Source organism: Lucilia sericata, unplaced genomic scaffold (assembly GCF_015586225.1).
Source record: "Lucilia sericata isolate MDLA Ls3-8-SP2 unplaced genomic scaffold, ASM1558622v1 Contig000110F_arrow, whole genome shotgun sequence".
Taxonomy (NCBI): Eukaryota; Metazoa; Arthropoda; class Insecta; order Diptera; family Calliphoridae; genus Lucilia; species Lucilia sericata.
In genome coordinates this window covers 518,425-531,755 of record NW_023994142.1, presented here as the reverse complement: position 1 = coordinate 531,755, position 13,331 = coordinate 518,425, and the positions used below count along the sequence as shown (strand labels likewise).

Below are 13,331 nucleotides of genomic sequence, written 5' to 3'. Positions count from 1 at the left end.
TGTATAAAATTAAACTATTTGGTTGGCAAACGTTTGAGTATTTGTTACAAATATTTTATGAGTAAATTAATATATATATTTTTTTTATTTTTTTAACTTAGTGTGTGATGTAATATATGTAATATTCTCGTATGTCTATGTCATTTGCTGTGTCATAAGAAGCTTTATTAACCAAATTTTTTCTTATTTTATTTTATGTCATGTCTAGTCTAGTGTTACATTAGAGTTTAGAACGTGGGAATTCCATACATGAGTTTTTGTTTTTTTTTTGGTGGTTAATGTGCAAATATTATATTAATATTGCCGGTTTATATTTTTCTTCTACTTATTTCATCTTCTACTTATATTGCTAGTTGTTTTATTAAGAGATCATATGTAAATTAGGGTGGTTCTTTATAAAGGTAACTATTTACAAATATAAAGAAAGAATACACCAAAATATTTTTAAGTTTGAACACAGCATATTTAAGGTATGTTTTCTATAAGACAGAAGGTATGATTAAAATTTTTATCAGTACTGTTGCTGTTCACCATCGTCAGAGGGGTATATATGTCTATCTTGTTATTCACACTAACAATTGCCACCCTAATGCACATGTACAATTATTAATCTTTTTTCCGAATACGAGCAGAGGAGGTCTCTCTCATGTTGCTGACTTGTTTTCTAACTTGTTGTCTTGTATTCAAAATAAATATTTAGAAAAAAATGTTATAAATACTGTTGTTTTTGTTATTATTGTTGCTGCTGCTGTTATTGCTGTCGAATGTCAAACAACACCTACTTCTTAATAAAATTCTCAATTTTATGCAGATTTTTATTTTATTTCGTTTTGATTTTTTCTAAATTGTCAAGTTGTATAGCTGCACGTTAAGTTGTATTAAAAAAACATAAATATTTGTTTTAGGCCGCTAGACTTAACATGCGCTAGACTAAAAATGCATATAATTTAAATTAAAAACATATTAACAATAGATTATGCACATTTGGCAATAAATAACATTAATAACGGTTATAGAGCATCTTTGATTTAAAAATTATTTAACATTTCCAGACTAGTTAGTTTTAGCATTCCAGAAATCCGGCTTTAATCTCATATTTTATGGTGTACACATCGCTTAATTTATGAGATTTGCTCTAAAATGTCTACACCTATGTATATATTGATTTGTATTGATTTTATTCTTAAAACTATTATTAAGTTTAAATCTTTCCGGTTTTTCGCATTAAAGCAGAACATTGTTAAAAATTCTTTTAAAGTGAAACAACTACTTGTTTTTTGCTTTAATTTTAGAGAAAACAAACGGCTCGTGAACATCTTTAAACTCCCACTCTTTGTTTAGATACATTGTTAAGAGTTAGACAACATGTTTAGAGAAAACTACGTCGATAAATTTGCCTTAAATGTTTGATTGATCATTAACTCGCAGTCTATAGTCTAGTCTAACATAAACATAGTCTATAGTCTAGTCTATAGTCTAGTCTATAGTCTAGTCTATAGTCTAGTCTATAGTCTAGTCTATAGTCTAGTCTATAGTCTAGTCTATAGTCTAGTCTATAGTCTAGTCTATAGTCTAGTCTATAGTCTAGTCTATAGTCTAGTCTATAGTCTAGTCTATAGACTAGTCTATAGTCTAGTCTATAGTCTAGTCTAAAGACTAGTCTATAGACTAGTCTAGTCTAGTCTATAGTCTAGTCTATAGTCTAGTCTATAGTCTAGTCTATAGTCTAGTCTATAGTCTAGTCTATAGTCTAGTCTATAGTCTAGTCTATAGTCTAGTCTATAGTCTAGTCTATAGTCTAGTCTATAGTCTAGTCTATAGTCTATAGTCTAGTCTATAGTCTAGTCTATAGTCTAGTCTATAGTCTAGTCTATAGTCTGGTCTATAGTCTAGTCTATAGTCTAGTCTATAGTCTAGTCTATAGTCTAGTCTATAGTCTATAGTCTAGTCTATAGTCTAGTCTATAGTCTAGTCTAGTCTATAGTCTAGTCTATAGTCTAGTCTATAGTCTAGTCTATAGTCTAGTCTATAGTCTAGTCTATAGTCTAGTCTATAGTCTAGTCTACAGTCTAGTCTAGTCTATAGTCTAGTCTATAGTCTAGTCTATAGTCTAGTCTATAGTCTAGTCTATAGTCTAGTCTATAGTCTAGTCTATAGTCTAGTCTATAGTCTAGTCTATAGTCTAGTCTATAGTCTAGTCTATAGTCTAGTCTATAGTCTAGTCTATAGTCTAGTCTATAGTCTAGTCTATAGTCTAGTCTATAGTCTAGTCTATAGTCTAGTCTATAGTCTAGTCTATAGTCTAGTCTATAGTCTAGTCTATATAGTCTAGTCTATAGTCTAGTCTATAGTCTAGTCTATAGTCTAGTCTATAGTCTAGTCTATAGTCTAGTCTATAGTCTAGTCTATAGTCTAGTCTATAGTCTAGTCTATAGTCTAGTCTATAGTCTAGTCTATAGTCTAGTCTATAGTCTAGTCTATAGTCTAGTCTATAGTCTAGTCTATAGTCTAGTCTATAGTCTAGTCTATAGTCTAGTCTATAGTCTAGTCTATAGTCTAGTCTATAGTCTAGTCTATAGTCTAGTCTATAGTCTAGTCTATAGTCTAGTCTATAGTCTAGTCTATAGTCTAGTCTATAGTCTAGTCTATAGTCTAGTCTATAGTCTAGTCTATAGTCTAGTCTATAGTCTAGTCTATAGTCTAGTCTATAGTCTAGTCTATAGTCTAGTCTATAGTCTAGTCTATAGTCTAGTCTATAGTCTAGTCTATAGTCTAGTCTATAGTCTAGTCTATAGTCTAGTCTATAGTCTAGTCTATAGTCTAGTCTAGTCTAGTCTATAGTCTAGTCTATAGTCTAGTCTATAGTCTAGTCTATAGTCTAGTCTATAGTCTAGTCTATAGTCTAGTCTATAGTCTAGTCTATAGTCTAGTCTATAGTCTAGTCTAGTCTAGTCTATAGTCTAGTCCAAAATCTAGTCTGTAATCTAGTTCATTGCCTATAGTCTAGTCTATATTATTTATTATCCAAAAGGCCGATCCATATTGAGTCTATAAAACTTTTACCTTTTCATTGCCACATAACTGTCGCCTCTGCCGAAAATAGCGCTCTTGTTTCTTTCAAATTAACATAATTATGTTTATCCTAATTTCATAATTAAGTTTATCTCTCTTGCCCACTGAGCAAAAAGTATGCAATGTTTTTGTTTACAGTAAATGTGGTCATACATAGTGTGTGTGTGTGTGAGTGTATTTTTATTATCATTTGTTTACGGTAAATATTATTATTTTTGTTTTTGTTGAGATGTCTGGCAAAACAAAAGACTTAAGCAACAAACATTATGCACCCACTACTGTTGACAGCAACAATGTTGAGAAACATTAGCAAAGAGAGAGAAAGAGCGCTAAAACTTTTGAAACATTGTTGATTTATTAACAAATTCTTAAGTTGTCAATATGTATTATTAAATGATTGTAAAGATTTGCTATTTAAAATAAATTTAAAAAATTATTTTAAATTCATGAAAAAATTTAGAAAAATATTTTTTTAAAAACTTTTAAATCATTTTTTTAATTTTAGCTCTCTGCACTTATGGCTAAAACTAGTCATTGTTGCAGTATGTTTATTTAAAAAAAAACAACCGTGTGTTTGTTGTAGTCATTGTTTGCTTAACGATGATGAGATGATGTTTACTTTAGTTGTATACATTTGTTTTGTTATTATTGTATTGTATACATTGATGTTAAGATGTTTTAGTTTTCTTTGCACATTTTGAGAAGATGATGATGTTAAAGAAGTTTTTCATAATAATAAATTTCAAAGCTTTGGGAATTTTAGTTCTGATTTGAACTTTGCTTAAAGCGGTTGTGTTTAACGGAATATTCATTTGTACGTCAAAAGACTTTAAAAACGTTTATAAAGATATAAATGTAATAAGTAATAAAATAAAATTTTATAAAAAAATCAATTGAAACAGAGTGTTTAATAAAAATTTTTTAAATATTGGAATTTATTTTAAAAATAATTTAAAAAATCATAAATATTTAATATATTGTTATAATTAATATTTAATGTTGTAAATATTCTTTATTGTGTTGTTGCTGCTGCTGTTATTGTTATTGTAGTCGTCGTCAACAATTGTAAATGCTAACAAGTTTTCCTTGGTGTCTTGTCATTTAATACAATGAGCTGGGTACTTCCATAATAAAAATTGCAAATAGCAGAACTTAGTTTGAGCATTATTCGATGTTTAGATTTTTAAATATTTCTTTTTTTTTTTTTGTTCATATTTTACATGCACCAGCCAAACCAGCTTAAAGATTTTTTTCTTTTCAAAATTTTTTACAACTCGTGCTTATTGAATTTGAATGAATTTGAAATTCGGCAAAGAATTTACTTTTTTTTCAAAATTTTGCATAAACTCGTGCGGTAATAAAGTATTGTCACATCACACAACACATTTTTGATGTGTTTGCTGCTTTAAACTCAAAGTGATCTTTTGAAAGCAAACAAAAAAAGACATTTCTCGTTAACAACTTGTTAGAGGAAAAGGTGTCAAAAGAAAAACATATTGCAGTAAAAAAACAAAAACACTTAAACGTTCAAGAAATTTACATAATAATATATAAAATTACAAACTGTTACAGTATTTTTACTCACAAGCTGCTGTTTTTTGCTGTATTTCTTTTTGTTTTGTTTATTTAAATATTATTTATGATTTTGTCAGTGGAAAACGTGAGCTTGGATGGTTGTTCATGTTTTGCCAATATTATAGAAATATCTATTTTCATAAAATCATAAATTTATTTAAACAAACAGTAAACGAAACCAAATCAGTTACAAATAACAATCAGTTGAATCTTGCCAAACAAAAGTCGCTAAAATAAAATCAATAAATTACAAAAAAAAAAAAAAAACAGAAACGTAAAACTAAAACCTCTAAAGCTTCAATAGAACAAAAAAATTGTTTATAAAAAAATTCTAAATATAAAGAAAAAAATCCACAATTTCGTATTGCTAGATAACTGGGTGTGAAGAGCTTTATCTATTTATTCAAATTACACAGTGTCAAACCATTATACGTTGATTAAGGTAAGAGATGTTGTAATATTTTATTAATTCTAACTTATTTAAAAAAAAAAAAAAAATTTACACATATAGACCTGTATGTATAGTTACTTGTAAAGCTAATAATTATAATTATTTTTACTTTTTTTAAATTAAATTTTGTGTAAAATTTACAATTATTCACACCAACCCTCCAAAAACCACAAATTAACTTCCTGATTATTTCTTTGTTTAGTTCTCCAGCAAAAAAAAAAATATATATATATATTAAATTTATTTTACCCAAAACTATTGTTAGAACTAAAACCTTTAAGTTTTATTCTTTATTATTTAAATTATTCAGCTAATGTCTGCTGATGTCAATTTAATGAAATATTTAATTTTTTTTTTTTTGTAAATTGATATTTAAAATACTTAACTACAACTTTGACAACAATAACCAGCAAACCAACAAACGCCAAGAATCATGTTTTCTTAGCGTTTAAAACATTAACAGAATTTCCAAAAAAAAAAATAAAAATTTGTTGCTGATTTTTACTATTTTATGTTTGGTAATGTTGCTCTTGTTATTGCCATTTATGTAGTTTTTCTTTCCCCTTTTGTTATTGTTGTTGCTGTTGTCTATTTTATTTGTCAGTTTTGTTACTTTGTGCTTGTAGTTCCTCTTTACTTTTTTTGGCAAGCTTTTTCAAAAAGGTCAAATTACAATTGACTTTTTTCATTTATTACGTTTTATTCAGGTTTTTATTTTCTTATATAAAAAAAAAGATTTAGTTTGAAACATCTTTAGGGAACTATTTAAATATATTTTTTAGGGAAAAAAGAGAAATTTAAGTTAAATAATAGTTAGTTTATTTTGTCTGTTGAACGAAAAAAATCATGCTACATTTATTTAAATCTTTATTTCCTTTTATGCTTTAAACAGGGGGAAACTGTCATAGTGAAAGAAAACTAAAGACTTAAGATACATGCTTAGTTTTAAGTTAGTAAATAAATCGTATTTTTTAAAAGCCAGTTAAAAGTGATGATATGTTGCTTCCTTGATAGTTTATCTAAATATAGGAAACTGTGATGTTTCAATTAGGGCAACAAAGTTTTAGTCGTGTTAAAGTTTAAAACGGTTTGTTGATAAAAGTGTTAAAAATATTGTATTTGGAATCTATTGATAAATGAAGTCATTAAAATAATTGTAGATAGTAAATTCATGAAACATTTTATAAAGAAAAAATTATCGAGCATTTTATATTGACCAAAATGTTTCAGCCAATAGCTTTTCTATAGAAACAGATCTTGTCAAGAGTTTTCTAATAAGGTTTTTTAATAGAAAAAATTTATGTTTTTCATATAAAAGCTATTCATTGAAAAAGCTCTTAGATTTTTTTATAAAAAAATCTTTTCATAAATTTTCTATAGATAAATTTTCCGCCAAAAGTTCTCCCGTTAAGGTACTTAGTATAGAAAATGTTTTCTAGTAAAGCGTTTCTTTAAAAAGTTCACACCAAAAGTTTTTCCATTGAAAAATTTGTCATAAAAACTTCTTGCTAAAAGTTTGTCCATATCCGTTGGAAAACAACTCCTGTTTACAATTTTTTTATAGAAATAGTATTGCCATAAGTTTTTTTTAAGAAAAAGCTCTCACCAAAAGTTTTTCCCTAATATAATGTTCTTTCCAAAAGATTTTTCTTTGAAATAGTTCCCATAGAAAGTTACTACTATTGATGAAGCTCCTGCTTAGAATTTTTTATAGAAGATGTTTTATTCCAAATTTATTTTATAGCAATGGTTCCCACCAAGAGTAGTTCCATGGAAAAAATTCCAAGTTCCTGCTAAAATCTTCATTAAAAAAGTCAAAAGTTTCCCCATTAAAAAAGCTTTTCATGGAAAAAGATCCTGCTAAAAATTTGCGTATATACAGAGGGAAAAAGAAATATACACGCCTGGTAACAAATTGACACCAAACTGTTTATAATTTTTCAATACCATCCGTTGTCAAAGTATATACATACGTACGACAACACTGATAACATTGCAACAATTCGTTGTCGAAATCTAAATTTTACACCCATCCGTTGTCAATAGTGAGCTTACCACGTTTGTTAATATTAAGACAACGGATGTGTATAAAATTTAGATTACAACAACGCAACGTTGTCAACACTACATAGTGTTGTCGTACGTATGTATATACTTTGACCACGGATGTTATTGAAAAATTATAAACTCTTTGGTGTCAATTTGGTACCAGGCGTGTATATTTCCTTATCCCTCTGTGTAGAGTTGGTGTTAAAAGTTTTTTTTATAGAAAAGCTCTAGTAATTCTGCTTAGAATGTTTCTATAGAAAAAGTTCCCATCAAAAGTTTTTCTATAGAAAAATTTTCTTACTAAAAGTATTCTATGGAAAAAGCTCTTACCAAAACTTTTTCCATTGAAAAATTTCCCATAAAAAGTTCCTGCTAAAAGTTTTTCATTGAGAAAGTCCCATTAAATGTTTTTAGAGGAAATCTATTGTAAAGCTTGTCCATTGAAAAAGCTCTTGCTTGGAATTTTTATATAGAAAATGTTTCTTTCAGATGTTTTTCTATAGAAAGAGTTCCCACCAAATGTTACTGTATTGAACAATTTCCCATAAAGAGTTACTGTCAAAAGGTTTTTCATTCATTCATTCATCAAACGTTGTCAACACTACATAGTGTTGTCGTACGTATGTATATACTTTGACCACGGATGTTATTGAAAAATTATAAACTCTTTGGTGTCAATTTGGTACCAGGCGTGTATATTTCCTTATCCCTCTGTGTAGAGTTGGTGTTAAAAGTTTTTTTTTATAGAAAAGCTCTAGTAATTCTGCTTAGAATTTTTCTATAGAAAAAGTTCCCATCAAAAGTTTTTCTATAGAAAAATTTTCTTACTAAAAGTATTCTATGGAAAAAGCTCTTACCAAAACTTTTTCTATTGAAAAATTTCCCATAAAAAGTTCCTGCTAAAAGTTTTTCATTGAGAAAGTCCCATTAAATGTTTTTAGAGGAAATCTATTGTAAAGCTTGTCCATTGAAAAAGCTCTTGCTTGGAATTTTTATATAGAAAATGTTTCTTTCAGATGTTTTTCTATAGAAAGAGTTCCCACCAAATGTTACTGTATTGAACAATTTCCCATAAAGAGTTACTGTCAAAAAGTTTTTCATTCATTCATTCATCAAAAGTTTGTTAAAAGTTTTTCTCTAGTAAAAGCTCCCGTCGTAAGTTTTTTAATAGAAAATGTTGCCATCAAAAGCATGTTCTTTTGGAAAGCTTCTAATAAAGCTACTGCTAAGAGTTTTTCTATAGAAAAAGTTTCTTCAAAAAATTTTTTATAGAAAAAGTTCTCATCAAAAGTTTATCTATTAAAAAAGTTCTTGCAAAAAGTTTGTATATAGAAAAAGTTATTTCAAAAGTCTTTCTATTGAAATAGCTCTTTTTGATTGACTTTCTGTCAATCAAGTTTTTAAAGTAAAAATTTCTATCAAGACTTTTTATAAAAGAACTTTCTGTCAATAAAGTATATAAAGAAAAAGTTTCTATCAAGAGTTTTTCTACAACAATAATAGTTCAGAAAAGTCTTTATTAATACAATTTGTTTCATGCATTTTCGCATGCTATCTTAATATGTTTCTAAGAGTATGCAACTTTTTTGCTTTTAATAACAACACAACAAATTCTAGGAATATTCGCGAAAAAACAAAGCTTCTTATATTTTGGAAATTAAATAACAAATTTATGTTTAAACGGAAAATTCGAAAGATTATATAATCTAAATAACTAAATATGAATATTATTCAACAAAAGTAAAGGTCAAATAAAATCCCTTGGTAATTATTCAAATCTAAGATAAAAATAATTATAAAAATTTCTTTTACCTTATTACTTGTTGTTTTAAATTTAAAAAGCATCAAAATATTTTGCATGCCTCTTTATGGACAACAAAAAAAAAAGAAGCAACTCATTTATGTTTGAAAAAAATCCATTTATGCCGCAATAATGCTGCCACATAAATAACAAATATTTCATGCTTGTTGTTAGTTTTTGTGTGTGTTTTTTCCTCAATTCTTTATTTTTGTTTTTTTTTTTTTTTTGTTTACAAAACTTTTGTTTTCATTTGCTTATTTGTTAATACAAGCAGAAGAAACATTTTATTTGGAAAAATGTTAGAAAAAAACGCCATTGTGTGTGAAGACATGAAAAGATGAAAACAGAGAAAAAAACACCTTAAAAATCTCCCGCTACTAAGTAAATTATGAAACATGTATGAATTTTTTTTTCAAATGAAATATAAACAAATTAAAACACCAGAGCCTTGAAGAACGGGTAATAAGTAAAAATATATTTGTAATTTTTTTTAATAAATAAAAATATAAATCTTTGTAGAACAAAGTTTTTAGATTCTAAAAAAAACTTTTCGCATTTTGTCAATTGCCCTAAGTTTGTTTTTCAAGTTTTAGGTGTAAATGTTGAACTTTTTCATTATTGTATTTTTTGTTTTTGCCATCGAGGCTAGTGTTGCTTTAAATCTGTCTTAGGATTGCGTGAAGTTGTAAATGTTGTAATTTTCCACTCCAACACAAAGAAAAAACAAAACAAAAATTCCAAAAAACTAGCAACAAAGTAGACTAAATAAAAATGTAACAAAAGCAATGCTACAATAAATATTTTCATAAATACCAGTAGTTCAAAATACTTACACCTACTTACTCATACAAACAAGTAAATTTTTAATTAAAAAAACACTTTTGTATCATTGTTTTCTTTTTATTTCAAATTAAATTAATTAATTTTCTTAACAGTTTTTTTAATAAGATTAACCAGTTTCGGTTTCTTTAAATTTATTTAAAAAGTGTTAAATAAAATGTTACTTTTGGCTAAATGCAACAGCAAACATAATAAAAAACAAAAGACTTAAGCAACAAACTTGAAATTGAAATCATTCTTTAAAATACTAAATTCTCTTACGATTTTGTTTAGTTTAGTTAAAACTTAAGGTAGAAAATATAATTAAACTATTCAGATACCAACCGATTATTCTTCGACCTATTATGTGCCGATCTTGCCGATAATTTATATGGGAACTATGACCAATAATGGACCAATTCGAAAAAAATAATCAAACTGATTTATCTATACACAGAACATACTCATGTCGAGTTTAATAATAAATTATATGGGAGCTATTTATGGACCGATGCTGAAAAAAATTCCTTATACGGAATGTAACCAATTATGGACCAATGTGGAAAATTTTCACGAATGATTTATATATATATATATATATATATAATATATATATATATATATATATATATATATATATATATATATATATATATATATATATATATATATATATATACAAAACAAATTCATGTCAAGTTTTACCCTGATAGCTTTATTTATCAATGAATTATGCGCATTTAAGTGATTTTCGGATGTGGATCTTATATGGGACCTATGACCAATTATGGACCGATCCAAAACATATTCATGTCGAATTTTATCCCGATAGCTTTATTTATCAATGAATTAAGCTTGTTTAAGTGATTTTAGGATGTGGACCTTATATGGGAGCTAGACCTTATATGGACTGATCCGGAAAAAAATTTCATTGAATGATTTATATCTATATACAAAACATATTCACCTCGAGTTCTACCCTGATAGCTTTATTAATCAATGAATTATGCGCATTTGAGTGATTTTCGGATGTGGACCTTATATGGGAGCTATGACCGATTATGGACCAATCCGGAACAAATTTTGTAGAGTAATTCATATATACACAAAACACATTCATGTCGAATTTTATCCAGATAGCTTTATTTATCTATGAATTATGCTCGTTTAAGTGATTTTCGGATGTGAACCTTATATGGAAGCTATGACCAATTATGGACCGATCCGGAAAAAAATTCCGTAGAATGATTTATGTATATACAAAACATATTCATGTCGAATTTTATCCCGATAGCTTTATTTATTAATAAAATATGTTCATTTAAGTGATTTTCGAAAGTGGAACTTATATGGGAGCCATGACCAATTGTGGACCGATACAGATCTAAGTCAGTAGTTTTGATTCCTGTTCATATAATGTCAATATGTACAATATTTTGTGTTGATACTGATATATTTGAGGAAGTTATTAACGATAAATTAATTTCCGGGAATATGTACCTTTGTATGGGGGCTTTGGGGAATTTTGGATCGATTGTTACAATTTTAAACATAATTAATCTATAGATGGAAAAAATAATCTGTGACAAAATTTGTCGAATTATCTTTGGTAGTTTTTGAGAAAACTACTCAAGAATTAGGGGAAAAACTTAATTTTTTTGAGGTAGTCTGAAATTTTTACTGATAACTTTTTAGGTTGTGAATCGATTTTGCTCATTTTCAATACCAAAGTGCTTAGGAAAGCAATGAATATTCTCAGTGAATTTGGTTGATTTCATTTGCTCAGTTTTAACGTGAGCGTGTTTTAACCAGACAGACAGACGGACATAGCTAAATCGACTCAGAATTTCATAAGGACCCAGAATATATATACTTTGTTGGGTCTCAGATGAATATTTTTTGGTGTTACACACGGAATGACAAACTTATATATACCCTCTATCACCACTGATGGTGGTGGAGGGTATAAAAAGCAAGTATTTTCTCGTAGTAAGTATATATTAAGTAAATACTTAATAAGTACTTATGTAAGCAAAGTTCAATTAATTTCCATTAACATTTGTTTGCTGTTTGTTTGATTAAACGATTTTTTGTTTAATTTTTTATTTAAAAAAAATATGTTTATTATGTGTTTCTATAACAAGATGTCTGTTAAAGTCAAACAGCTGTTGTTTTACTTTCAAACAATTGTTATTATACAAAATTATTTTGAAACATTTTCATTAGCGTTTTTTTTTTCAATTTTAAAAACACTAATACAATTAGTATTTTAACTTTAGATTTAACAACTGATTAATTTATTTTAGTTATGGGTTTAAAACGAAATTAAATTATTTAATTAAATACTTTCCATAATTAAATTCAGTTTATTGTTTAAATTTATTTATTTTGCAAATGTGACTTTTGACATTTCCTCTTAGATTTATGTGTCCATTACTTATTGTTTTATTATTTGTATGAATTTATCTCTCGCTAATAAATAGGTTTTCTTTTAAAATTATCCTAAAAAAAACTATGATTAACTATCTCCGCCTTTTAAGTTTGTTGGGTAGGGCATTTTTAACCATTTGATTGGTGTGGCAAAATATTAATTTATGGCTCTGTTTATTTGATGGTAATGGTCTATAAAACTGGTCAAAAAAATGTTAAATTAATTATAAATATTAGCATAATTTTAGCAGAGATTTCAATGTTAGCTTTAAGCTATTTTAATTATAAAAATTATTTTTACAAATTTATTTAACAACCTGCTAATTGAACAATATTAAAGTGTATAGTATTTTTGTGAGATTTTTTCTGAAGATGTTTTATTGTAGGGTATGTATAGTGTAGGTGCGAATAAGTTCACTTGAAGGAAATGTATTATAAAAAGAGCTTTTTTCTTAAAAACAATTTGAAAAAATTCTTCAAGATTTCTTAAAAATCCTTTAAAATATTTAACAAAAAAAATTATAAAATTTTTAAAATTATAAATTTTATCGAGAATATTCCAAGAATTTATATGGACATTATTTGCTAAAATGTTGTATACTTTTAGGCGTAGAACAATGATTTTGATATTTGCTATTAAATACCTTTTAGGTTGTATTGACATTTTAATCGATATCAGAAGATATAAATTGTAATTTATACACATTTAGTAAAATTTTCTATATTTCATAGGATGATTTGTTCACATTTAAACTGCAAAGAGCTCAAGTACCAGCTCTCACTTGCCACTTTTTTCATTTTATATACATTTTTATTGTTATTTAGTGTAGAGTACAAAAATTTCGTTATATTCCTTTATAGCTATTTTAAACTAAAGCTGATCTATAATCTGTTTATTAAAAAAATATGATTGATATTCAATGATTTTTTTTGAACAAAACTTCAGGGTAATTTATGTGTGTTTTAATTAACACAACATGTTTTTGCATATTGATTTTACTTTGATCTTAATTACCAAACTGTTATAATTTCAATTTGTTACGCTCTATTTTTTCAAAGTTTGATGAAAATTGTTCAAGAAAAAAATTAGACATAGTACTAAATGCCAAAAATTATAGAATTTGTTGATTTATG

General features: G+C 26.9%; 1 protein-coding gene across 7 annotated transcripts in view; it reads left to right on the top strand.

The window, feature by feature from the left end:
* The first annotated feature begins 3,808 nt into the window (after nucleotides 1–3,808).
* LOC119600308 (cell wall protein DAN4) overlaps nucleotides 3,809–13,331 on the top strand; it is a 39,285-nt gene continuing 29,762 nt past the window's right edge. Inside the window, exons 1-2 of one of the 7 annotated variants that reach the window (XM_037950464.1) lie at nucleotides 3,809–3,927; nucleotides 4,835–5,089. The gene's annotated coding sequence lies outside the window, so the exon portion shown is untranslated. Of the gene's footprint in view, nucleotides 3,935–4,816; nucleotides 5,090–13,331 lie in introns of all 7 variants that reach the window. The other 6 variants (XM_037950467.1, XM_037950462.1, XM_037950465.1 and 3 more) reach the window with 6 other exon arrangements.